At 45.4% G+C, this 23112-nt stretch overlaps 1 long non-coding RNA gene across 1 annotated transcript; it reads left to right on the plus strand.

Annotated features, from left to right (window-relative positions):
* Nucleotides 1–12782: 12782 nt before the first annotated feature.
* LOC114817503 lies at nt 12783–22533 on the plus strand. Its single transcript, XR_003765367.2, has 3 exons — nt 12783–12900; nt 16249–16346; nt 22272–22533. It is a non-coding gene; the product is annotated as an uncharacterized LOC114817503 (long non-coding RNA).
* The last annotated feature ends 579 nt before the right edge of the window (nt 22534–23112 follow it).

Genomic DNA, 23112 nt, shown 5'->3' on the forward strand with positions numbered 1-23112 from the left:
GAGCTGTGGTCTGCCAGGTTTAGGAAGGGAAAGAGTGTCAAGTGTGGGGAAGAGTGTCTCTGAGGAGATAGAGTTGGGAGTGTTGAGAGCTAGATCATGAATGCTCAGTGAATCCTCTTGTTTTGGGGCTGGCGGGGTCATCAGCAGGAAGTGTGGGAGGTGTGATACAGGTAATAACGCAAGGAGGAAGTTTTGATGCTGTGGGATATCATTAGCATCAGAGAAATCTCCACCTACAAAGCCGAGTTAGGTCACCGGCAGTGGTATAGTTTCACTTTGGTAAAAGTAACCTGTGCACACTGACGAAACCTTCTTTCAGATACACCTTCTATTTAACCAAAGATGGGAAATATTGTCGAGAGTCCTTTTATTAGAAGGGGAGTTATCTCTGATCAAATTTAATTTCATTACAAACTAATGTTCCAGTGAGAGGTGTTCTGATAGGCAGAGACTGAGCAATCTAACGGAACATTTTCTTTGACCTAGGGAACAACAAGGAATAGCAGGAAATTATGTGTCTTGTGGAGGTACTGAAAGACTTTAAGCTTGTCTTCTAGAGTGTAAATTCAATATTGGCAGGGAACAGGCCTGCTAAGTCTATTGTACTGTACTCTCCCAACCATTTAGTACAGTGCTCTGCACATAATAATAATCACTTAATAAATACGATTGATTGATGGATTGAGGGCTTGGGAGGTGTGGTTGAAGAGGAAGGGAGGGCCAATGGGGGATTGGAACCTCCTCCTTCTTCCTTCCCCCTCCCCTCTCATCCAAGCAGAATCTTTGCCATCCCCACATTTCTCCCAGAGCCACAGATGAATTTGGGGGAAGGAGGCCTAATGTCCAACAGCAGCCAGTTTCTTTGTACTCTGATGTGGGAGAATAATAACTGTGGTATTGGTTAGGTGCTTACTTTGTACCAAACACTGTACAAAGCACTGAGGTAGATACAGGATAATCAGATGGGACACAGTCCCCATCCCACATGGGGCTCATAGTCTAAGTGGAAGGGAGGAATTGACTCCCCGTTTTACAAATGAGGAAACTGAGGTGTGGAGAAGTTAAGTGATTCACCCAAGGTCACACAACAGACAAGTGGTGGAGCTGGGATTGAGCCCAGGGCCTCTGACTCCCAAGCTGTGCTCTTTCCACTAGGCCACACTGCTTCTCTCTTCATCTTCCTTCACTACTGTTAGCGTCATTAGCTGCTGTCCAAACCAGCTGCCCCCTTCATCCCACTTCACCGTCTTAGAACAATATTAGCCCCAACCTTTTGGTATTCGCCCTCACTGCTCCAGAGCACCCAAAGCCAACAGCTTCAGATCAGCACTTTTTTTTTTTGGGTGACAGTACTCAGGCCCCAGGACATGAAAAAAAAATCAATCGTGTGTCATAATCTGTGGGAATGCAGCAACATTTGAGTGCTGATGAAATCAATCTTGCATAATCTTCTGCAGCTGTATGTACAGTAAACAGGGCAGGGCTTCCCTCCCTCCCTGCCTTCCTCCTCCCCACCACCCCTTCTTTCAGTCAAGCATTTCCCGCCCACGGAGTAATCAGCCCCTTCTCTGCACTTCAATGCTATTGTCTCCAGTCTCTACATCTTTGAGTGCCATCCATTTGCTGGGGGAAGGACTGTGGGTTCCAGCAACCCCAAACCAGCCTTTTTTCACCTTGTACTGCCACAGCATTTAAGGAGACTTCCTGTTCCCAGAGATTCCGGATTTCTCCCTGTCTCTGTCTCTCTGACCCACCCCCCTCACCTCTACTCTGTCTGACTGCCTTAGGAACCTTCCCCCTCCTCTTGCGGCTTGAATCTCTGTACCCCAACATGGGATCACCTCCTTTCCACAGGGCTAGTGGCAGTGACTACTTCAAGAAGTGAACTGTTGGCTGGGGAGAGGGAGACAGGGATGACAGTGTTCGAGCCCAGGTTTCAAAGTTCGAGGTGGCATCGGGCACGCAGAGAGTTGGGATTGTGATGGGGATAGCTTGACAGAAAGGACAGTGAGCCCAGTGTGGGACAGGAACTGTATCCACCCTGATTAACTTGTATCTACCCTAGTATTTAATCCAGTGCTTGGCACATAGTACTTATGTACATGTCTGTAATTTATTTTCATTAACGTCTGTCTCCCCCTCTAGCCGTAAGCTCACTGTGGGCAGGAAATGTGTCTGTTATATTGTTATAGAATACTCTCTCAAGCACTTGGTATCATGCTCTGCACACAAGATGCGCTCACTAAAAATGATTGATAGTATCCTATTCCACCTTGATTACTGTATCAGCCTCCTTTGCTGACTTCCCTGCTTCCTGTCTCTCCCCACTCCAGTCCATACTTCACTCTGCTGCCTGGGTCGTTTTTCTTCAGAAACTTTCAGTTCATGTTTCTCCACTGCTCAAGGACCTCCAGTAACCATTGCCCAGCCACTTCCACATCAAAAAGAAACTCCTTATTCTTTATAGCACTCAATTACCTTGCCCCCCCCACGTCATCTCACTACTCTCCTACTACAACCCAGCCCGCACACTTCGCTCTTCTAAAGCCAACCTACTCACTATACCTAAATCTCGCCTATCTTGCTGTCGGCCTGTCGTCCACATCCTGCCTCTGGCCTGGAATGCCCTCCCTTTTTGTACTTGACAATTACTCTGCTCACCTTCAAAGCCTTATATTGAAGGCGTGTCTCCTCCAAGAGGCCTTCCCTGACTAATCCTTCATTCCCTCTATTCCTACTTGCTTCTGCTCACTGAGACTTGCTCCCTTTATTCACCCGCCCCACCCCGCACCTCAGCCCCACAGCACTTATGTACATATCCATAAATTATTTATTTATTTATATTAATGTCTGTCTCCCTCTCTAGACTGTAAGCTCACTGTGGGAAGGGATTGTGTTTGTTATATTGTGGTGTGGTACTCTCCCAAGCACTTAGTACAGTGTCCTGCACATGCTGAGCACTCAATGAATATGACTGATGGATAGTAAGCCCTTAACAAAAGCCAACATCTTCATCGCCACCAAAGAGAGGCCACAAACCCTCACGACGTCAAGTTCATCAAAATCCTGTGCGAAGAAGAGAAGGCCTCCCATATGAGAGCAAGGGGCTAACGTCCCATTGCGAGTCAGAGGTTAGATATGAACTCTGGGGTCCCCAAAGATCGCACTTTCCGTGGTGGTCACCTTGCTTTTAGGCCGAGCCTCCCAGAGAAGAGCCTCACTAACCTTTTCCTGACAAAGAAACATAGCAAAGCCCAATTCCGATAGAGAAAATGAGGTGAAATCAAGGTGACAGAGTCATAGAATCCTAGGATGGGAAGGGAATTGCAAAATCACTTTAGTCCAGCCCCTTTCCCGCCAACAGGGCTGCCCTTTAACCTTTCAAAGTAGATGTTTGGACTTCTGTTTTACAAGATATCTGTGGGTGGCAGATCCTGCTATCTCCCTAAGGAATCTGTCTTGGTGTTGAATGACCTGTACAGTAAGGCGGTTCTTCCCTAAGTCAAACCTAAATCTCTCTCGCTGTAATGCTAGCTCTCAGATCTGATTATCTTGTTTCGGTCCCAGTGCTTAGTACAGTGTTTGGCACTTAGTAAGCATTAAATGAATACCACTAAAAAAGAGCTTCTTTATCCAGTATCCCCTTGAAATGGACAGAGCTGGGAATATCAGTCAGTCAATGATATTTACTCAGTGCTTACTGTGTGCTGAGCAGTGAATTAAGCGCCTGGGACACTTCAGTATAACCATATAACACATTCCCCACCCCAAATGAGCTTTACACTCAATCAATCAGTGGTATTTACTGAATGCTTGCTGTGCAGAGGACTGTGGTAAGTGCTTAGGAAAGTACAATACAACAGAGTTGGTAGACAGGATACCTGCCCACAAGGACCTTTGAGACTATATGGTAAAGCAGACATTAAAATAGATCAGGGCTAGCAGAAAGAGTGGAGTATAAGAATATTTGCATAAGTGTTGTGGGGCTGGAGTGATTAATAAAATGCCCCTAGACTGTAAGCTTGTTGTCGGAAGGGAATGTGTCTGCTAACTCTGTTGTACTCTCCCAAGCTATAGTGCTCTGTATATAGTAAGTGCTCAATAAATAACATTGAGTGATTGCTGAAGGGGCTCAGCCAAAAGTTTGTAGTTAATAATAATTTTAGTATTTGTTAAGCACTTAGGGTGTGCAAGGCACTGTACTAAGAGCTGGGTTGAATACAAACAAATTGGGTTGGGCACAGAACCTGTCCCATATGGGGCTCACACTCTCAGTCCCCACATTTCAGATGAAGCAACTGAAGCACAGAGAAGTGAAGTGACTTCCCCAAGGTCACACAGCAGACAAGAGGTGGATCTGGATTAGAACCCTTGACCTTCTAACTTCCAAGCCCGTGCGCTATCCACTACACTCTACTGCTTCAGTGAAGGGTGGGAAGGGGAAATAAAAGTCTTAGTGTGGGGAGGCTTTTTGGAGGAACTGTGATTTTAGGAGGGTTTTGAATGTGGGGACAATGGTGGGCTAACCTCATCTTCCACCTTTCTGGGGGCACTGGTTTCCACCAGGACCCACAGTTGTGGCTCTCTGACAGGTCTGGAAAGAAGCAACTGGCTCTCTGTCCCGCACAAGCAAGGTGCACACTCGAAGCAAGGGGATGAGGGGAGAGAAGGAGGCCCAGATTTCAGGAGTTTAAGTTCATGTGTGGAGATACTTTATTCCAGAACAGCCACTGTGCATGGGGAAAGCCCATCGGGAAAACTAGCACTATGGGAGAAATCCTTGAGGAGGAACTTGAAAGAGAGAGAGGAAAGAGCGGAAGTTGCCAGTCACTCTCCCCTGGCTCAGGTCCTCAGACAGAGCCAGCCCTGTGGCTCCATGGGTGACCATTTATTGTCCACACAGAGGACAGACACCCGCTATGGCACATGCGTGTGCAGGCTAGAGTTGAAGTGCCAGTGAGGGTCTGAACCTTTGCCTGGGTTTGCCACCCACCCGGGTCTCTGCCCAGAGAGCTAGATCTGTGCACCAACAATTGGCAAATGGGCCCATGGACTGTATAGATCAGGATCCTGAAAGGGAAAACACTTAGAACTGTCCTACCAGGAGGTCGATCGTGCACACTATAAACTGAGGAAGGTGTGGTTTGGCAGCAGGATATGGAAAATTACCTGCTGGACTCCTACCAAGAGCTTACTAGGAATGAAACTGAATGGCGAGCAGAGAGAGACAGATTCTAACAAGCCCGCGGCCCGAAGTGGATCAAAAAGGCACCATCCTGAGGGCTCGGAGCGTTGCTTCTGTTCTTTAAGATGTCATCTGTCCCAGCGGAATGCAGACTGCTGCTCAGCCAGACGTCGAGCGGTGAGATCCCAGTAGGTGCTGCTGGAGTCCAGAGCTGCTCCAGAGCTTCTCGCAATGCCGGACCCAAGCTAGAAGGGCAGATCCAGATACGCAGGCCCTCTTTGGGAGTCAGGGAGCAAGAGCCGGGGACACTTCGCATTGATCCTTCAACCGTCTGGTCAGTAAAATTCAGTTGGGGCTTCAGTCTCCTCCCTGCTCCAGGCAGATTGAGGTGGAATTTTGAGTTTCATAATAATAATAACAATAATAATAACAATTGTGGTATTAAGTACATATTATGCTCCAAGCACTGTACTAAGCACTGGCATAGATACAAGATAATCAAATCAGAACCAGACCCTGTCCTACACAGGACTCCCAGTCTAAGGAGGAAGGAGAACAGGTATTTAGAACCCACTTTACAGATGAGGCACCTGAAGTACTGAGAAGTTAAATGACTCACCCAAGGTCACACAGCAGGCAGTGGCAGAGCCGGGATTAGAATCCAGGTCCCCCGACTTCCAAGCTGGCACTCTTTCTACTAGGTCCAGTGCTTCTCTTTTGTTTCAGCTTCCAGTGAGTCCACCCTTCTAGACTGTAAGCTCACTGTAAGCAGGAAATGCGTCTACCAACTCTGTTGCATTGTATTCTCCTCTTAGTACAATGCTTCCCACACAGGAAGCACTTAAATACCACTGAGTGATTGACTAGGGTGCAGGGACAATGCTGGCTTTTTGTGTGCCTGCCCACCTTTTGAACCCACATGTAAAATAGCTGGAAATTTATGTCTGATCCTTGTGTCTCAGAAAAACAAGCTTGTAACACTTATAAAGCTCAAATTGGAAACCTAGTACAGTTCTCTAACCACAGTAAGCACCCAATAAATATGAGTGATTGATTGAACAGCATAAAAGTCAAGAGCACAATATTGTGGAATAAGAAGGAATGAAATCCTGTGCTACTCCTCTCGGTGCTTGAACCTACTCCAGGCGGAAAATTTCCTTTGCTTCTCCTACCACTGCACCAACCAAACTAAATGTGTGCTTGCATTTCCTGTCCGGGAGACCATATGGGAAAATATCTGCATTCTACATAGGATTAACAGAAAATGCAAACCTCTGGAGCCAAGTTGTGTAAACAATTTGTAAATGAACCCACAACCATTTGTATGGTCAGGAGAAAGTTTATGAAGAGTCCAAAGGAAACTGTTTGCTTTCTATCCATAATCCTCTTCTGTAGACTCTAGGGCACAAACTCTTTATTACAAATTGCCCACCCAATCTACCCCACACTCCTAGCTCTCTCCCTTCTTATCTGCCAAACTTGAGAGTAGAGAGGAAGGCCAAAGGGTAGTAGAATCCTTATAGGAGCCATACAGTTGTCTTTCATCAATCAATCAATGGTATATATTGAGCACTTACTATGTACACTGCACTGTACTAAGCACTTGGGAACATACAATAAAACGGAATTAGCAGACATGTTCCCTGCCCCCTAGCTGGGATCTGCTGGATGAAGAAGCGGGAAGGGGATGGTTCCGATATGCAAGTGGATGGTTCCTCTCTGAGGGAAGTTTCTGCTTGATGGAAAAAAAAAACAAGTAAATCAAGAAAGACATTAATAGAAATAAATTACAGATACGTACATAAGTGCCATGGGGCCAGGAAGGGAGATGAATACAGGGAGCAAGTCAGAGGTCTTGGAGGAGATGTGCCTTCAGTAAGGCTTTGAAGAGGGGGAGAGTATTTGAGAGCTGGTGGTCTTAGACCAAGAGACCTGACCAAGGTCAAGAGACTGTGCCAACTTGGAAGAGAGCTGATTTCCTGCCCTGACACCGATGCTTTGCAAGTTTGTGCCAGAGCTTGTTGGAGCTTTGCTGGTCGCAGCCCTGGAAGTTTTATCATCATCAATTATAATGATAGTGTTATTGTTGTATTTGCTAAGTGCTTACTATGTGCCATGTACTGACTAAGCCCTTGGGTAGATACAAGATAATCAGATTGAACGCTGCCCCTGTCCCACATAGGGTTCATGGCGTAAATTGGAGGGAATAGGATTTAATCTCCATTTTACAGATAATGTAACTGAGGTAGAGAGAAGTTAAGTGACTTGCCCAAGGTCACACAGCAGGCAAGTGATAGAGCTGGGATTAGAACAAAAGGCCTCTGACTCTCACGCCCAATCTCTATCCACTAGAGTCATGCTGTTTTTCCTAAATCTGTTTCAGAGCACCCAGAAACCCAATTGGAAGTCCTTTGTATTTTCTTGCCTCCTTCTGCTCTCTGCCCATTACTGGCCATGTGGATCTATTAACCCTCACTGATCTCTTTGGACTTGCCATCAGGTCCATTTCTTGATTTTCTTTCTTTAATGGCATTTGTTAAGCACTTACTATGTGCCAAGCATTGTACTAAGCTCTGGGGTAGATACAAGCCAGGTTGGACACAGTCTCAGTCCTACATGGGACTTATAGTCATAATCTTCATTCATTCATTCAGTTGTATTTATTGAGCACTTACTGTGTGCAAAGCACTACTCAGTGCTTGGGACAATACAATATACTAACAGACAGATATATTCTTACCCACAACAAGCTCACAGTCTAGATGGGGAGGCAGTAGTATAAAGATATAGATAAAGAAATTACAGATATATACATATGTGCTGTGGGTATGAGAGGGAGGTTGAATGAAGAAACAAGTAAGAACAGCTCAGAAGGGAGTGGGAGAAGAGGAAAGGAGAGTTTAGTTAGTGAAGGCTTCTTGGAGGAGATGCACCTTCAACAAGAGTTTTAAATGGGGGAGAGCAATATCTGTCTGATATGAGGAAGGAGGGCATTCCAGGCCAGAGGCGACTGAGGGCGAGATAGACGAAATCAAAGTAGAATGAGAAGGCTAGCATTAGAGGAAAGAAGTGTGTGGGCTGGGTTATAGTAGGAGAGTAGCGCGGTGAGGTAGGAGGGGGCAAGGTGATCGAGTGTTTTAAAGCACTCGAGTTTTTGTTTGATTCGGAGGTGGATGGGTAATCACCTAAGTTTCTTGAGGAAAGGGGAAACATGGTCTGAACATTTTTGAAGGAAAATGATACAGGTGGCAGAATGAAGTGTGGACTGGAATGGGGAGAGACAGGAGGCAGGGAGGTCAGCAAGAAGGCTGATACAATAATCAAGGTGGGTTAGGATAAGTGCTTGCATTAATGTGGTAGCAGTTTGGATGGAGAGAAAGGGGTGGATTTCATCTGTCCCCATTTGACAGATGAGGTAACTGAGGCACCGAGAAGTCACCCAGGTTACACAGCAGACAGGTGGCGGAGCCAGGACTAGAACCCAGGTCTTTGTGACTCCTAGGCCTGTACTGTCTCCACTAGGCCATGCTGCTTCTCAGCTCGATTACATCCAAGACTGGTTTAGTTACCTACTGGGAAGCCTGGGTTTCCCAAGAGCTTTTATCCAAAAATTCAAATCATTAATGAGACAGACCCACAAATATTTGTGTGGGATGTTTTCTGGGTTTCCTTTTTCATGTGATTTCCTGTGAAAGGCTGGTTTCTAAGTCATCCGCCTGACTGGTTGTCAGTGCCAAGCCACTCATGACAGGAATGTAATAACATTTATGAACTGCTTATTGTGTGCGGCTCACTGTACTAAGGGTTGGGAATATGGGGTGGGGAGAAGGACTGGAGACTGACACATCGGGAGCAATGAAACAAACATTAAAACAGTATAAGCAAACTGATGAGCCAAGAGAGGCAGAGACCACGTTAAAGCTATGGCCACAACAACGGCAACCGCAGCCACAAGCCTTCCCGAGATCGTAGGAGGCCTCGTGCTGCAGGTGCTGTTCTCTTTCCCGCTGGGGTGGTAAAAAACAGGGGGGGATGGGGAGGGGCGGCGGCGCCCTCAATGGAGCAGGTTTCTGGGGGAGCAGCGTGGCTGGCTCGCAGAGTTTGGCAGGATCCTTGAATGGCTGGGAGCTAAGGCAGTTCATTTGGCCGTGGTGGAGGGAGGCCAAGATCGTGCTGGGAGGCAAGGCGAGCCTGTGGCTACCAGATGTCTGTCTTGGCTGTGGTGAAGAGAGGCCAAGGAAGCTCAGCAGTGGCTTTTTATCCCCAGCCTGACGTGCACAGAGCTAAGTACACACAGGAAGGCGAAGATGCCATTACCAGATGTCTCATGCAGCCGTGGTGAATCAGTGAATCAGTGGCATTTATTGAGCACCGACTGTGTGCAGAGCACTGTACTAAACACTTGGGAGAGTACAATATAACGGAATTAGTAGGCAGGTTTCCTGCCCACAGTGAGTTTACAGTCTAGAAGTGAAGAGAGTAACCGCTTTTGTTATTATTAATAATAATAATAAATATTGTGATATTTGCTAAACATTACTATATGCCCGGCACTGTTCTAAATGCTGGGGTAGTTACAAGATAATTGGGTTGGACACAATCCCGATCCCACATGGGGCCCAGTCTTAATCCCCATTGTACAGGTGAGGTAACTGAGGCACAGAGAAATTAAGGCTTTCTTCAGTCTTAGGCTTATAACAAGAAGATCCAAATGTCATTTTTTGCCCCTAGAGGCACAGACACCACGACTCTGGAATTTGCATACTACTTGTCATAGACGCTAACTTTTCTTTTTGAGCATGAGGTTGGACCAGTGCTTGTATAAAAGTGTCTACTGTGTGCAAAGCACTTAGTACAGTGCTCTGCACACAATAAGTGTTTAATAAGTATGACTGAATGAATGAAAGCACTCTGCAAAATGCTGGGACAATAATACCATGGAAAGAATTAGACCTGATCTGTAGCCCTCCTGGGACTCCCAAACTAAAAATAAGGCGAGATGTGAGAAGGGGCAAAGAAATGCAGAAAACCCAGGTCTAGCCAGACCTCCAGAAAGGCTTCCAGAGACCTGGAGATGAAGCCAGAGACTTAGCAAGAGGCCCAAAGACACAGTCAGAGAGAAGAGACAGACCAAAAAAAAGATATAGTCACTTCACCCACTCTTCTTTATCTAGCCTGCCATTCTATCTGCCACTCAGTGCTTCTGTTACAGTACCAATTCCACAGATAATGAATTTGATGCTCTTTCAGTCTGTCAAATATGTGAATCACAGATGCTGCACAAGCACTGTGTTGTTTCTTCAGTGAGGAGCAGTGTAGCCTGATGAGGAGAAGCACAGCCTAGTGAAAAGAGGATGGGCTTGGGAGTCAGAGGACTTGGGTTCTAATCTCGGCTCTGTCAATTGCCTGCTGTGTGACCTTGGTCAAGTCACTCAATTTCTCTGGGTTTCAGTTTCCTCATCGGTAAAATGGGGATCCAATATCTATTCTCTTTTCTTACTTGGAATGTGAGCCCCAAGTCTCAGACCTGTTTAACTTTTATCTACCCAAACACTTAGCGATGATGATGATGATGGCATTTGTTAAGCACTTACTATGTGTCAAGCAGTGTCTAAACGCTGGGGTAGATTCAAGCTAATCAGGTTGGACACCTTCCTTGTCCCACATGGGGCTCACAGTCTTAATCCCCGATTAACAGATGAGGTAACTGAAGCACAGAGAAATTAAGTGACTCGCCCATGGTCACACAGCATGAAGAGCCAGGATCAGAACCTAGGTCTTTCTGACTCCCAGAACGGTGCTCTTTCCACTAGGCCATGCTGCATCTCTAGTGCATTGTGTGGCACAAAGTAAACGTTTAACAAATACTATAAAATTCAAGAAAAGTGTGATAGCTCCTCTAGTATTATGGTCAAGCTTCTGTTATTTTCAGTGACCCACTTAAAGACACAGCAAAGCAATTACTGAAGTAGTTTTTTCTGGCTGCCCCATTACATCGCAGGACCAGCTTAAAAACAAATGGATAACATCCCACAAAAATAAGGTTAGACCAATGGTATTTTTTTGCCAACCTTAAAACCACAAGAATATGACATTTGGTGTAGTTATTCACAGAAATACAATTTCATCAGAAAACACAACCCTCTCAAACCCATTTTCACGTACTCTAGCCCTCAGACATTCTCATGAATTTTGTTACATATGTTTGTAATGAAAGAGACTGCCTAGTTAAAATTTAATATCGTCAACAAACTGCAGTTACTATTTTTCCCAACATGTCATTCGATTCTTGTTTGATAACCTTAGGGACAAGAATTTTCAGAAAATAAAAATATCCAAGTAACTCAATACTGCCTCCCTTCATTAAATGGTCTATCTGAGTTGGAATATTGTGCATTAATGATAGCCATGTGCTTCCTTCCAGGTGTTTAGTGCATAGTAGTACAAGAAATTGTCATGTTACCCTAGTGTTTAGCTTCTTAGTGGGTGAATCTCACCTACTTGTTTCACTCTCCCCTTGCTGCTTCAATCTTTCTGGTTTCTAATTTATTTTCAAAGAGAAAAAAGTGACTTTAAGGAAGATTTATACTCTGTCCTTACTTGAACTTTATGTGTTTATAGATTTTTTTCATTCAGTTGTATTTATTGAGTGCTTACCGTGTGCAGAGAGCACTTGGGAGAGTACAATACAACAATAGGCGCATTCCCTGCCCAAAAGAGTATCAAACACCCTTCACAAGCACACAAACACACACAAGTGCAGACACACACACAGTAATTAATTCTGAACATATCAAGTGTAGGGTTGGGGGACGGCAGGGAGAGAATGAAAACCTGGAGACTGAAGTATACAGTGGTAAAACAACAAAGAATCAAAGAGGATCAGGGTGAAAGTGAGAAAGTGATTTTTCCTAGAAAATGCTCTGCACACATTCAGAGCACAATGAATACCACTGATTGTACGGCCACTTGAGACAGTCCCACTCAGCCCATCCTATCCAAACAGGGAAAGAGACCCCTGGAGTCAGTGGTCCGGGGGCGAGGGCCGGAGCCAGAAAGGGAGAGTAACTCAAGGCAGCATCTCCCGTACCAGAAAGGAGACTCCATCCAGCACTGTCTGTGTGGGTTGTAATTTTTAGTAGTATTCAAATGCTTTCTTACCTCTAGCTTGTACATTCCTGCCTCTAGGCCCACCATAAATTCACTGGGGCAGAGAACTCGCCTACCAACTCCATTGTACTGTCCTCTCCCAAACGCTTAGACCAGTGTTCCGCGTACAGTTAGCACTCAATAAACACCGTCAGTTGATCCATTTGATTGCCTACCCCTTCATATCTTTTAGTGCCTAGGCCTGTAGCCTCCAGCTGATTCATTTGGCAGCTCTGTACAGGGCTTTTCTAGGCACCAGTAAGGGCTCAACAAATACCCCCGATTGATGGTTTGATGGGGAAGGTAAAAATTCAATGTTGGGCTAATATTTAGGCCTCTAAGAGTATCAAGAAAAGCCTGGCTCAGAGCTTTCAGATTGAGATCCCAAACTCTTTCCCTCTCTTGCATTGATTTGATGTTTCCTACTTCTTTCCAGCCACAGATTTGCATAAACTGGGAGGGATTAGTGCCAGGGAGGATTTCGCCGTCACAGCTTCTCAGAAGCAGTTTCAGTTCTCAGCGAGTGGGAGCTGCGGAAAGGGGATCCAAGAAGGCCTCTTGCTGAGGTAATTACTTTTGCTTCTTTGTTACGTGGGTTCCACTGCCCTCAGGGCTCAGAGACAAATCAAGGTGCGGGGGCCAGTGGTGTAGTATGCAGAATGCACTAGACAAGTACTTCGCAAACTGACATTCTGGAAAATCAAGGAGGCGGACAAAAACACTGGAGTGGAAAGGACCTTAGTTTGCCTCACCTACCCCCTCACCAAGGTCAGGACCCCGAATTAATCAACTCCCCCAGGAGGAAAATTAAGCTATGATGAAAGACTTCCAGTGACTCCCTCCAGGCTCAAGATGTGGGTAGACAAAATTATGAGTTCTCCCCTTGAAACTGAAGAGTCGGTCCTACAGTCCAATAGCAGTTGTAGTAATAGCGATTCCTAAGCGCTTACTGTGTGCAGAGCACTGTACTAAGTGCTGGGAAAGAATACGCAGATGGAAATTAGACATGGTCCCTGTCCTCTGGAAGATAGGTGTCAGTTTATCACTCGGAGTGCAGGAGGGAAATGGGGAGGGTATTTGCCGGAAAGTAGGGATGGGGCTAGGGAGTTCCAAAATGACTTTGAAGAGCTCACGGGTTCATAGATAGCTGAATTCGGGTCGTTGCAGCCCCGCTGGAAAACTCTCAAGTGTTGTCAGAGACCTGAGATGGCGTGGCTGGAATTCCCTTCCAAAAAGCTGTGGGGACCAATACAAGTCTTTCACTCTTCTGCTGGGAAATCCGCGAGAGCAGGGCCTTCTGTCACTCCCATGGAGTTGGCATCTATGTTTGGAGAGAAATGTTTCCCCTGCCCCTTCCAGGTTTGATCTTTCTTTCTCAGGCTTTACACTAGTGCCTCAGAGAGAAAAAAGGCTCCTCTATTATTGTTGCTACTGATGCCTGTTTACTTGTTTTGATGTCTGTCTCTTTCCTTCTAGACTGTGAACCCGTTGTGGGCAGGGATTATCTCTCTTTGTTGCTGAATTTTACTTTCCAAGTGCTTAATACAGTGTTCTGCACACAGTAAGCGTTCAATAAATACGAGTGAATGAATAAATGAACTTCGCGACGGCTGAAAGAGGCAGGAAGGGAATGAGTGGGCAGCTGCCAATTTGGGCTTTTAATTCAGCATTTGGGGGCTCAATATGACTTTGGGGAATAAGTGAGTCTCCTTCAACTTCTTGAGGATGTGACTTTGAGCCTCAGAAGTGATATTTATGCCACCCCGTCCCCTTTCTATGGACTTGGACAGGAAGAATTCGAGGAGAAGGAATGAATGTGGGAATGTAAGCAGTGGGAATGTAAGCTGCCTAGCTCTGTCTCAACCTGAGGAAATGCTGGAGGGCACTGGGAACTTCTAGGAATTCCTATGGACACTGATTCATTTTTTTCTTCCCCCAGGGAGAACAATTAAGAAGTACATCAAGTGCTCCTGATGTGGAATTTAAGTCCCATCTTCCTTCTCTGTCAGTCCCTTCCCAGGCTGCCAGAATAATCAGATCTGTAGAATCTCTTGAGTGATCTGAGCTGGGCGGGGCCATTGTCCTTATGCTGGAAGCAAAAATATGATCATTCATTTCCACTAGACATGGTTCTTCTGAAAAGTGAACACCTTAGTTTGCCTTAATTTATACATTAGGATTATAGGTGGAGTCCTTCTTTAAGTGGTCATCTGGGCCTTAAGATGTGTATTAAATGCTAAATTCTAGCGGTTAATCAATATATTTATTGAGTGCTTACTGCAGGCAGAGCACTGTACTAAGCACTTGGGAGAGTATAATATAGCAGAGTTGGTAGACACTGTTCAAGTCCAATAAGACCTTACAGTCTAGGGGGGAGACGGGCATTAAATTATAGGTACGTATGTAAGACCTGTGGGGCTGAGGGTGAAATGAATAAAGGGTACAAATCCAAGTGCTGCGCATAAGAATCTAGCAATTTTTAAGAACCTAGTCTAATGTAAGAGACATCTTGTAAGTGCAATATGAGACTTAAAAGTCAGTGCCTCATGATTTCGCATTTTATTGGAACATGTCCAAAAGCAGTCTCAATTGCTTCTCAAGCACCACGGCCAACGATGTTATGCACTATCTGACTCCTGGGGTCTGGGAGTCAAAAGGAGCTGGGTTATAATCCTGGCTCTGCCACTTGTCTTCTCTGGAACCTTGGGCAAGTCACTTAACTTCCCTGTGCCTCAGTTAACCTCATCTGTAAAATGGGGATTAAGACTGTGAGCCCCATGTGGGACAACCTGATTAGCTTGTATCTATCCCAGTGCTTAGTATAGTGTCTGGCCTAGAATAAACACTTCAGAAATACCATAGCACCTTTTCTGTGGCCATGCCATGAAATCATTGGCTCCCTATAGGCAAGGACTTGGAGTGATAAATGATAGCTGTAGTATTTATTAAGCACTTAGTATATGCTGAGCACTGTAAATTAAAAGATAGGTCAGGCAGTCCCTGCCCCACAAAGGGCCCACAGTCTAAGTTGGAGGGAAAATTCCCTTATAACAGATGAGGAAACTGAGACACAGAGAAGTTAAGTGACTTGACCGAGGTCACACAAGAGGAAAGATGGCAGAGCCAGGATTAGAACCCGGGCCCTCTGACTCCCAAGCCTGTGCTCTATCCACTAGGTGATGTTGTTTCTCTAGCTAAAGGACTAATTTACCTAGTGACCCTGAAGCAGTGTGATCTAGTGAAAAGAGCATGGGCCTGGGAATCAGAGGACCTGGGTTCTAATCCTGACTCCACCAAGTGCCTGCTCTGTGTCCTTGGGCAAGTCATTTCATTTCTCTGTGGCTCAGTTTCCTGATTTGTAAAGTGGAGGTTAAACATCTGTTCTCCATATTCCTTAGACTGTGAGCCCTAAATGGGACAGGGATGGTGTCGGACCTGATTGTCTTGCATCTACCCCAGCACTTAGTAGAGTGCTTAGCATCTAGAAAGTACTTATCAAACCCCAGTGTTATAATTATTACTCGGGGAGGTTCTCAACATTCTTCTGCTGAATGGGAGATCAGCGGACCTGACAATAACAAAGATTACAAATAGGTCTTGCTATCTTTCCATACTGTCATCTTGCCATTTTTATGCGAAGCAGAGTGGCTTAATGGAAAGAGCATGGGCTTGGGAGTCAGATGTCGTGGGTTCTAATCCTGGTTCCGCCACTTGTCTGCTGTGTGACTTTGGACAAGTCACTCAACTTCTCTGTGCCTCAGTTACCTCATCTGTTAAATGGGGATTAAGACTGTGAGCCCCACGTGGGATATCCTGATTGCCTTGTATGTTCCCGAGTGCTTAGAACAGTGCTTGGCACAAAGTAAGCACTTAACAAATGCCATCATTATTATTAATGTGTTTCCCAACTATAGGTGGTAATAATAAGAAGAAGAAGATGGCTATCCAATATCCTCATAAGCCTCAGCAACCCCCGACCTGCACCCAACAGCAGCATAGAGTTCCCAGGAAGGTAAGACAATGGGGAAGATTGTTGACATTTGATCCGGGGAGGACACAGGGAGCCCTAAAGCAGTCGGAGAGCTGAAGATCACCACCTTGAATTTCACTTGAAGAGGTTCACTGTGAGGGAAGACACCTCCAAAGACAAAGCTCCTATTTCAGCCTATTATCAGCTGGCAGAAATGGAAAGGAGGGAATGCTTACCGACTAGCAGTTTCTGTAAGTCACTGGGATCCCTGCTTGAAGCAACAGCTCCTGGTTTCTGAACAGGGAAAGAACCTGATCATGCCAGCAAGGTGCCAAGAGAAATACATTGTGAAACTACTTGCCTTGGTGCTTTGTGCCCCTCTGCCAACTGCCCCCACCCCATTGGCTGGCTAAATCCCAATATGGTTTCTTTGCTGTTATTTATTATCCGACTTCCGGTTCAGGAGAATTTTCCTTGGTTCTCACAGTGTAGCAAGAGAAGAGAGGAGTTAGGAAAGACGGAGGTGAGTGAACAATTTCGTCCCCTCCACTCTACCGAGACTGCTCTCTCTAAGGTCACCCATGACCTCCTTCTTGCCAAATCCAATGGCTCCTACTCCATTCTGATCCTCCTTGACTTCTCTGCTGCCTTTGACACTGTCGACCATCCCCTCCTCCTCCATACCTTATCTCACCTTGGCTTCACGGACTCTGTCCTCTCCTGGTTCTCCTCTTACCTCTCTGGCCGATCATTCTCGGTCTCCTACGCTGGAGCCTCCTCCCCCTCCCATCCTTTAACTGTTGGAGTTCCTCAAGGGTCAGTTCTTGGCCCTCTTCTGTTCTCCATTTACACTCACTCCCTCGGTGAACTCATTCGCTCTCACAGCTTTGACTACCATCTCTACGCAGATGACACGCAGATCTACATCTCCGCCCTGTCCTCTCCCCCTCCCTTCAGGCTCGCATCTCCTCCTGCCTCCAGGATGTCTCCACCTGGATGTCGGCCCGCCACCTAAAACTCAACATGAGCAAGACTGAGCTCCTCATCTTCCCTCCCAAACCCGGTCCTCTCCCAGACTTCTCTATCACCGTGGATGGCACGACCATCCTTCCCGTCTCTCGGGCCCACGATCTCGGTGTCATCCTTGACTCGTCCCTCTCGTTCACCCCACACATCCTATCCGTTACCAAGACCTGCCGGTTTCACCTCTACAATATCGCCAAGATCCGCCCTTTCCTCTCCACCCAAATTGCTACCTTATTGTTACGGGCTCTCGTTATATCCCGGCTAGACTACTGTGTCAGCCTTCTCTCTGACCTCCCTTCCTCCTCTCTCGCCCCGCTCCGGTCTATTCTTCACTCCGCTGCCCGGCTCATCTTCCTGCAGAAACGATCTGGGCATGTCACTCCCCTTCTTAAACAACTCCAGTGGTTGCCTATCGACCTCCGCTCCAAACAAAAACTCCTCACTCTAGGCTTCAAGGCTCTCCATCACCTTGCCCCTTCCTACCTCTCCTCCCTTCTCTCTTTCTACCGCCCACCCCGCACGCTCCGCTCCTCTGCCGCCCACCTCCTCACCGTCCCTCGGTCTCGCCTATCCCGCCGTCGACCCCTGGGTCACGTCCTCCCGCAGTCCTGGAACGCCCTCCCTCCTCACCTCCGCCAAACTGATTCTCTTTCCCTCTTCAAAACCCTACTTAAAAATCACCTCCTCCAAGAAGCGTTCCCAGACTGAGCTCCTCTTCCCCCTCTAATCCCTCTGCCATCCCCCCTTTACCTCTCCGCAGCTAAAGCCTCATTTTCCCCTTTTCCCTCTGCTCCTCCACCTCTCCCTTCCCATCCCCACAGCACTGTACTCGTCCGCTCAACTGTATATATTTTCGTTACCCTATTTATTTTGTTAATGAATTGTACATCACCTTGATTCTATTTAGTTGCCATTGTTTTTACGAGATGTTCTTCCCCTTGACGCTGTTTATTGCCATCGTTCTTGTCCGTCCATCTCCCCCGATTAGACTGTAAGCCCGTCAAACGGCAGGGACTGTCTCTATCTGTTGCCGACTTGTTCATCCCAAGCGCTTAGTACAGTGCTCTGCACATAGTAAGCGCTCAATAAATACTATTGAATGAATTCTAAAGGTGAGAGAGAGAGAGAGAGAGAGAGCAGCAAAATATTCCCCATATAATATCACCTCACAAATTGGACATCCATGGAACTAGCACCCAAGCACAAAAAAAGGCATCGCATATAACTTTACTAACACTACATTGATTAGATTTTAGGCTTTCAGATTTTCTCTACATCCTTTTAATAGCCCTATATCTATTTGAAGTTAAAATATTTACTTTCAATGTAATAAGTGCTTTCAACTGCTTCAGCTTTGCAAATAAGACGGGTCTACACACCAATAGGTCTCAAATAGGGTAATAAGCCTCAGTAGGTTTCAAATTTGGATATTGTATTTTAATCATCTGTCCTTTGAAATTCTAAATTATGTTTCTTCCAGGATCTCAAAGTCCTTCACATATGTAGTATTAAAATATTAGTTGTCATTAGATTCCTGAAATAGGAAGTTGTTGCTGACTCCCCAGATTGGAGATGGGGAAACTGAAGTTGGTCATTCAATTAATATTCATATTACTGTCTGTCTTTCATATTAATGTCTGTCTCCCCTTCCAGACTGCAAACTTGTTATAGGCAGGGAATGTCTGCAAATTCTGTTGTTCTCTCCCAAACCTTTAGTATAATGCTCTGCGTATGGTAAGTGCTCAATAAATATGATTAATTGATTCAATTCTGTATTATTCAGGGGCTGATTATCCAGTTTGTCTATTATCTTGACCTCTTGGTTCTCCTATATCTACCTGTTGTTTTCCACTTGATGATTTCTTTTTTCACTCACCCTGGAGTTAATTCAAGAGTGAGGAAGGGAAGGAAGAAGTAAATAATAGAAATCTGTCTGCTTTGCTATTTGTTTGAGTTCCTGTAAAATATGAAAGTGCCCAATGTCTTGCCCAACTCTCCCAGTGATGGCAAACCCTGCATTGGAATTTCTAGTATTGGGGAGCTGCAGCACCCCATATACTGAGAAGCACTCTGAGGACCCAAGAATCTACTAAGTTACAGATGACCTTGGAGACCACTGAAGGCAATAGAAAAGCATCATGGAAAGAATATGGGACTGGGAATCAGAGGACCTGGGTTCCAATCCAGGATCCCCCACTTATCTGCTGTATGGCCTTGGGCAAATCACTTAACTACTCTCTGCCTCAGTTTCCTCTATTGTAAAATGGACATTAAATACCTTTCCCACCTCCTACTTAGATTGTGAGCTCCAAGTGGGACAGGGATTGGGTCCACCTAATTAACTTGTATCTATCCCAGTGCTTGGAATAGAGCTTGACACTTAGTAATTGCCTAACAAATATAATAATAATAATAATTGATATATGGAGGTTCAGGACAGTTAAACTCTCAGCTGAGATTCCCCAAACTAGGGAATACTGGGGTGGGGGACGGGAGGGGAGAGAGACTGAGGCAAAATTGGACACTTCCAAGTCTCCTCAAACCCCTCAGAACCTGTGTGGAGGTGTTGGGGAGAAGAGCAGAGAGAGAGAGTCTCCCAGCCCCCAGTGGAGATTCCCAAAGCAGCTCCCCCAAAGCTGCCACAGAATTTGGGGGTGTCTATTAGACATCTCATCTTGTTGATAAATGGAAAGGCGGTTGAAATTAATGGCTAAAGTGAGATTTGGGGTTGAAAAGTTGTGTCAAATATGCTATTGCTGATCCCCAGGAACATGAGGATAAGCCAGTTTTCAGGTTTTAAATTATTTTAAATGATTGGGAAACTGGGTATCCTAGTGGATAAACCACAGTCCTGGGAGCCAGATGACCTGGCTTCTAATCCCCGCTCCACCACTTGCCTGCTGTGTGACTTGGGGCAAGTCACTTAATTTCTCTATAACTCAGTTTCTTCATCTGGAAAATAGTTATTCAATATCTGTTCTCCCCATTACTTAGAATTACTGAGCCATATGTGGGACAGGGACTGTGTCTGACCTGATTAACTTGTATCTACTCCAGCATTTAGAATGGTATTGGTCACCTAGTAAGTGCTTAACAAACACTACACACAAAAAAAATACTCCATGTCAAACCAATAGCCACCCTTTGCAGTTATGTATTTATAGCCATCCTCACCGGTTATGCATTTTGCTTCTAGTGTACTGTCCTAGGTGCTTGGCACCCCCTCTGCACTCAGCAGTCATTCAGTAAAGAACATTTCTTTGGGTGGTAATAATAGTTAATTATGGTGCTTATTAAGCACTTACTATGTGCCAGGCACTGTTCTAAGCTCTAGGGTACATACAAGTAAATCAGGTTGGACACTGTCCCTGTCCCACAGTTGGCTCACACTCTTAATCCCCATTTTACAGATGAGGTAACCGAGACCCAAAGAAGTGAAGTGACTTGCCAAGGTCACACAGTAGACACGTGACAGAGCCAGGATTAGAACCCAGCTCTCTCTGCCTCCCAGGATCATGCTTTATCCACTAAGCCACACTGCTTCTGTGTGTATATCTACATATATGTATACTTAGATACATGCAGCCTTACTTTAGGGACCTGTTAAGTGACAGGACATGATGGGACATGAGGTAGCCTGGTGAAAGCGCTGGTGAGAATGGCAATTTCTTCAGCAGCAGAGGCAGCAGGGAAGCCAGACCGACACAGGAGAGCAGCAGCAAGCCAGATGAGAAGGCTGACAGAGCATTTCTCTGCTGCCCCTCCCTCCAGGGATTCTGGCTGGCTGCCTCCGAAACCCTTCTAGCCAGAAACTCCCTACACAGGGTTTTCCAACCAATACCTTTGCTGTTGTGGCATAACAGCAAAGGCCTTTTCCCATTATCCTCATTCACAGGGCCTCATTCTGCTTGGTCTTGTCAGTAGCAATTTGTTCCCTGAGAGCAACAACAGCAGTTAGTTCTGTCAGCCAGTTGTATCTCACTGTCTATAATGACATCGGATTGCCCCGGACATGTACTAGGTAAAAGCTGTAAGCTTCCCTCTAGACTGTAAAGCTCCCTGTGGACAGGGAATGTGTCTACCAACTCTGTCGTACTCTCCCAAGCACTTAATTTTGGTTTAATTCAGCACTTAGAAAAGTGCTTGGCACCTAGTAAGCACTTAACAAATACCATCATTATTATTATTATTTAATTTGCAGTTAATTAAGCCAAAGTGGTCTTTGGAAGGCCAAATGACTTGACTTAGATTAACATATTTGGGGCACATAATCAAGAGGACTAATTCTCTAGAGAAGACAGTAATGCTAGGAAAAGTTCAGGAAAGATGTAGAAGAGACAGGCCAGCAGCTAGATAAATAGAAACCATAATGATGATAATGGGAGAACCATTAGCAAGGTTATGGATTATGGCACAAGACAAGATGTTCTGGAGAAAATATGTCCATAGAGTCACTGTGAAGTGGAAAAGACTCAAAAGCACTTAATAATAAGTGTTTAAAAGTTAAAAATAGATTGGGAAGTTCAGAAGAATTGGAGATGAGTCTGAAGCTCATACTATGACTTTCTGAAAGAGGCAGAGGGATTAAGGAATTCTAGGAAAGGAAGTGAAAGATGCACACCTTTGAAGAATACCGCTTAAGTACACCTGAGGGCATTCATTCTCTGGGTGGAAGTTCGACTAAGTTAACTTTCTGGACACAAGGGTGTAGTAAGATAGGAAATTTCTAGATCTCGACAAAGCTTTAAAGTACTCGTCTCTAAGCAAAACTACATACCCCGCTACAATAAGTAGTATAATGCCTTTCATTTACAAATGAATTCTAAATATATTCTTTTTTCTTCTCTCCCTCCCTCCTCCTCCGAAAATCTCTCCCCACTCCTCCCCACATTTACCTTCTCCTTCCCCTTCATTCCCTTTCCTGGTCTTTTCCCTTATTAGCCGAGGTTTCCCAGTCATTGTGAGTGTTTCCTCTTCTAAACCTGGAGGACTTCTTGGAGGCAGGGATATCATCTATATAAGTGACTGTCACTGCTGCTCCTCACTCTATGGGAGGAGACTGGTCTATTACAAGGTAAGTAGCTGTGTAATCTCCTACATTTATAAAGACTGAACCTTGTTGTGTCTGTGACCGCTGCTGCTATTACCACTACTAGAGTGACTCTTGGGAAGAAAAGGAAAAGGAGGAAGAGTAGGAAGAGAGAGAGGAGGAGGTAAAGGAGGACAACAACAAAGATGACAATGAGGTGGAAGCAGGAAATCGATGGGTGGAGAAGTAGGAGGGAAAAAACGGAAAAAGAGGAGGTGGTAGAGGGTGGGAGGTGGAGAGTGAGATAAAGAATAGTATTGGGAAAAGCGCCTTCCCTGTCTGCCTCATAGTCTCTGTCTATTCCTGCCCAGGCCAGATAGAAACATTGAGATCTTGTGCCAGGAAAAAATCAGGGCATAATTTAATAATGATAGTAATAGTGACAATAATAATATTTGCTAGCTTCCACCATTTTCTAAGCATCAGGGAAGATACAATACAATCAGATCAAAACTAGTGCCTGTCCCATATAGACCTCCTAGACTAAGCGGGAGGGGTAACAGGTGTTGAATCTCCTTTTTACAGAAAAGGAAACCAAGTCCCAGAAAAGATAAATGACTTGTCCAAGGTCACACAGCAGGCAAGTGGTGGAGCTAGGTTTAGAACCTAGGACTTCTGACTCCTAGTCCTCTGCTCTTTCTACACTGCTTCCAAAAACCTAGGTTCCCATCTTCTAACAATGCTCAGTTTTCT

This window comes from Ornithorhynchus anatinus, chromosome 16 (assembly GCF_004115215.2).
Source record: "Ornithorhynchus anatinus isolate Pmale09 chromosome 16, mOrnAna1.pri.v4, whole genome shotgun sequence".
Lineage (NCBI taxonomy): Eukaryota > Metazoa > Chordata > Mammalia > Monotremata > Ornithorhynchidae > Ornithorhynchus > Ornithorhynchus anatinus.